This window comes from Egretta garzetta, unplaced genomic scaffold (assembly GCF_000687185.1).
Source record: "Egretta garzetta isolate BGI_Z169 unplaced genomic scaffold, ASM68718v1 scaffold105, whole genome shotgun sequence".
Classification (NCBI taxonomy): Eukaryota; Metazoa; Chordata; class Aves; order Pelecaniformes; family Ardeidae; genus Egretta; species Egretta garzetta.
The window spans coordinates 1,193,327-1,198,035 of NW_009259598.1; the positions used below are offsets into that span (position 1 = coordinate 1,193,327).

The 4,709-nt window shown below is 58.2% G+C and overlaps 1 protein-coding gene across 1 annotated transcript in view; it reads left to right on the top strand.

Moving 5' to 3' along the window:
• IP6K3 (inositol hexakisphosphate kinase 3) overlaps positions 1–4,709 on the top strand; it is a 21,646-nt gene that overhangs the window by 3,166 nt on the left and 13,771 nt on the right. The window contains exons 3-4 of the mRNA XM_009638200.2: positions 390–814; positions 2,749–2,949. The gene's annotated coding sequence lies outside the window, so the exon portion shown is untranslated. The remainder of the gene's footprint in view (positions 1–389; positions 815–2,748; positions 2,950–4,709) is intronic.

Below are 4,709 nucleotides of genomic sequence, written 5' to 3' on the forward strand. Positions count from 1 at the left end.
GCTCCTCCCGGCTCCGGCTCGGGCGTCCTCCGTGCGCTTGTTTTAATGGAGCGATAACCGCAAAGGACATGTCTGCTGGCCCGGCAATACGCCTGACATAAAAATGAGATTGCTTCAATTAACACATGCATTAAAAATACATACGCTATCCAGCAGGATGGGCTTCTGCGAAGGGGGAAGGTGCGTGTCGGTGACGTGCTGCAGCAGCCGGCCACTCGTGCGAGTTCCCTGGGGCCGTGGGGCAAACCTGGGTGCTCAGTCCTGCCTCTGACTGAACCCAAGGGACCCCCCCAGTATGGTCTAAAGCCCCCTCCTACCACCTCAGTAATGATTAGACTGAAAGCCTGACATGTTTGGGGATTGCACGCTGGCTTGGCTTCTCTTTTCAGGGGCTTTTGGGGCGATGCGCCGTAGCGCGTGAAGGTGAGGATAAGGGATGTCGGGACTCGCTGCCTGCCCATGGCACCCTTGGGGTGGGCACGGCGAGGGGGAGCCGGCTTGGAGATCTGCCCTGCACGTCTGTCCTGGCAAAGGGGAGAGGAAAAGGAGGAAGAAATGCCAGGACCAGCCCAACCTGGGAGACAGGAGAAGCAGATGCTGGGAACCAGCATGTTCCTGCTGCTGGGATGGTCCGTGATGCTGAGCTGCAGCCCATGGGCACCCCATCCTGCAATGCTGAGCCCTTTCCAGACACACACAGAGCCGGCGCCTGCAGCGATCCCCCCGGCTTGCTGCAGGGCAAGAGGTGTGACAGCCCTGGGCTGTGCCCCCTGTCTCAGGAGAGCCAGTGGTTTTGGTGCTAAGCCCTGCCTAGGTAAGTCCAGCAGGGACCATAGCCCGGGTGGGATGGTGAAGGCAGCAGCTGGGTCCAGGTCTGCACTGGCATCCGCAGCCCTGACTGCATCCCCAGGTCTGGGCTGGCCCTTCCTCGCATCCCTTTAACGGCACCTAAACCCACCAAGCCCCCCCATCTCTCCCTGGCATTACGTTACGGAGCGCGGGTTCTCCACAACCCCACGGCAGCAATGTTTAATGATCACCTATAGCTCCGCCGTTCAGCCAAGGGGATGCGATCAGGGATGATGTTGTGGCCAGGGGGATGCAGCAGGGAAGGGGAGGATGGGAGCTCATTCACATGGCCCAGCAAGGTACCCTGGCTGGAAAGGTCGCCCAGTACTTCCCTATCTGGAAAGGTCACTCAGCCTCCCCCAGCCTTGCATGTTTTACTCCCAACCTCTCCTCTCCCCTGGCCTCTGGCTGCTCCGGTGCCGTTGTGGTGCAGGTGATGCTGAGCAGAGCCGAATTGTGGCCAGGGGATGTTTGACCCCACCGCTGGAAAGCAGAGCGGTACCTTAGGGGAGTTTACACCCTGAATTTTTGATGCCTCTATTGCACTTTGCCGAGATTGGCCGACGGGTGCAGAAGTTGTTGGCAGGGGATGCACCACGGCCGTCCTTGCAGGGTGCCCAGGCCAGCTTTTTATCCTTCAGAAACCAAGCTTAAAAAAAAAAAAAAAAAAGAAAAAAAAAAGAAAAAAAGCACTTTCCTGAGCTAAAATACCAGCATAAAGCAGAGCGAAATCGGGCTTGGGAATCGGGGTCTTTGTTTCATCCTTGTCTTTAATCTCGGCCTCTGCCCCTGACCATCCGTTCGATCCCTCTGGTCTTCGGGAGCCTGTTTTCTCCCCTCCAGTTAGCGAGAATTACCACATCCATCAACTGTTATCTCAACAGCAAGATTTTCTTCCCAATCTCCTGCCGTTTTGCTGCAAAGCCCTCCCAGCGCCTTCCCCCTCGCAGCCTGCGGGGCCCCGGTTGCGCGCGCTCATTTGCTTGCGTCCTCGAGTTATTGGTGGGGTCTGCTCCGGGTCCCCCAGGGCTGGGGGATGAGAGCGGGTACCACCCCCTGGGTGTGCTGTGTGATCTCCTAAATAATATATGGGTCCTGTCCTCTTGGGATGCGTGGGGCTGGCACAGCATGTCCAGAGCGTGCCTGCCCTCGGCATGTGCTGGAGGGGACCGGGGGGGCACACGCTGTCCTTGACTTGCTGGAGGAGACAATTTGGCCCTGGCAGGAAGCTCCCTGGGACTTTTCCATTCCCCAACCAGTCCCAAAGTGCCGGGGTGTTGTTTTTCCCTGCACGAGGCTGTTGGCAGGGTCAGGGCTGGGCGGCTGCGGGCTGCGCTCCCTGCTCTGCTCACCTGCTGCACAGCTTTGGGCAAACCCCGCTCTTGCCCCGTGCCTTGACCCCTTGCCACAAACACCTTTTCTTTGCCAAACCCCTTTAGCTCAGCGGTTCGGGGCTGTCCCGCAGCATCCCAGCTCCTCCAGCAACTACAGCCCCCCTGCCCTGTCCTCCCCTGCATCGCCCTGGCGTGTTTTCCCCCAGGTGGGGAGCAAGGAGCCGGTGGGTTTCTTTGCTGGGAGCCTGGCGTCTGTCCCGCTCCCACCGCCAGCCTCCTGCCCCCTCCCTGCTGGGGAGCAGCGGGGCACCCAGCCCGCTCCCGGGGGGAGGTGACCAACACCGGAGGGGCCGAGCTGGGGAGGCTGGTACAGGTGGTATGGGGGAAAGCAGACCGGAAAAAAGCAATAGTTGTTTTCCTGGAGAGACGCCAGGGAGCCGGAGCGTGGCCACGCTTTCTGGAAAGCCTTGCATGCAGCCGGCCCCTTCCCCTCCATCCGTAGCCCTCTCGCACACATGGCTTTGTTTTCCTTTAACACCCAAGGGTGCCTCTCCCCCCTTTAAAGCTCAGCTGTCAGCTGGACATACCAGGCACTTGTCAGCACCTACGATGGCAGTCAGGTGATGGCCCAAACATCCGTGGGCTCCCCCCGCTCCCTCATTTCTCATACTCCAGCCACACCGAGAAGCAGCGAGACACCCAGCCCAGGCAACGTCCCGAGCCCGCGCTCAGCGCCGAGCCCACACCAGCCACGTACACCCAGCAGGTAAGGTCCAGGGCAGCTTCTGCATCAGCACCGTCCGCCTCCCAGGGCAGGATGAGTAAGGACAGGATGAACAAGCGCTTGATTTTGGAGAGTGTGGGGGATATTATTAGGAAGGCTCCAAGTAGAGCATGGCTTGAGGGAAGGGACGGGAGCGGGGGGCACAGCCGGCACCCAGGGGGCTGGTGTGAACCTCTGGAGCAACCCGGGGTCCGCAAGAAATGCGCCTGGTGGCTTTCGGTTCTCCGTTGTGCAAGTGTGGGGATGCTCAGCAAAATGATGGCATTTGGTGGTGTAAAAGGCAGAAATTGGGCAAGGGGGTGGGGGATCTGTCCCCTTTCCCATGGGATGTGATGGTACCGTATACCCCCATCCCATGGCACTGCTGGCAGCCCCAAGCGTCCTGCCATGGTCCAAGGCACATTCCCGTGTCCCACTGGGAAGCCCAGCCCTGCAGCTGCCCCGCACCATCTCCCAATGCCCACGGCTGCCCTGCACCATCTCCTGATGCCCCCCACGGGGGTGGGCAGGGGGCTGTCAGCAGCCTGGCAGCCCCAGGTAACGCCACTCCCATCCCTCCCACAAAGCAGCCAAATAAATCCTTCCATGCAGCAAACTGCATCTTCACAACTTCTCTGCGAGGAACGTGGGGACCGGTCGTCAACTTTACGAATGTAATTTTCTTTCAGGAAAGGACACGTAAGATAAAAGATCCGAGGGTTCCTGCCCATACGGATTTATGGCAGGATGGTTAGAGCCAGGTTTCTTTCCAAGAGCAGAGATTTTCCCTCACGGTGTGATGCTGCCCTGCAACTATTTCTGACGTTGGCTGTAGTCGAGGGAAGAGCAGGAAAGGCAGATTTGAAGGCTCATTGAGGGTTGCAGCCGCTTGCCTGCCAATATAAACAGCCCGAGGCTGCTTCGAGCCCTGCTGGGATGGATGCTGAACTGGAACCAGTAGGATTTTCCTTATGGAAAAGGTGTCGTGGAGTTTGGAGGCCAAAGACTGAAGGGAAATGGGGCAATTGAGCTTTGCCTGCACCTTGCTCTCAGGCTGGGCTGGTGCTCGGGGCAGGAGCTGGCTTTGAATCCAGGTCAGCTCTGGTACCAAGAGCTATGGACATGCAGATCTCTTTGAATTAACAGCTATGCTATTTTCTTGCCTTTTAAAAAAGAGAAAAAATAAAAAAAATAGCAGCACCCTGCAGGGACTTGAAACCCGACTTTGCAGCAGGGTTTGAGATGCTCCGGGGAGCTGGGTCCCCCAGGGGTGAAGGTGCTACCGGCAATAGATACTGAGCACATGGTCCTGTGCTGACAGAGCACTGGGTTTTAAAATGGTTTTGCTTTTTAATATGCCGAAGTATTTCTGCTAAGAGGACCCTAGCTGCTTACAAGGCTAGGGCCAGGCTGGCTGCATTTTGCCCCCAGCACCTCAGACTGGGAGCCACAATATTTCTGCTTGGGATGGGATGGAGTAGGCACCAATTAAAGATTAGAGAATTTAATCTGCTTGGTTTCTTTTGGCTGCGTTTAGAGTTGGGAATACGTAAAATGACAACCTGGCTTGTACCAGGAGTGGTGTGGCCAGCAGGAGCAGGGCAGGGACCGTGCCCCTGTGCTGGGCACTGGGGGGGCCGCCCCTTGAATGCTGGGGTCAGGGTTGGGCCCCTCCCTCCCCGAAGGACCTGGGGGGGCTGGAGGGTGTCCAGAGAAGGGCAGCGGAGCTGGGGAGGGGTCTGGAGCCCCAGGCTGCTGGGGAG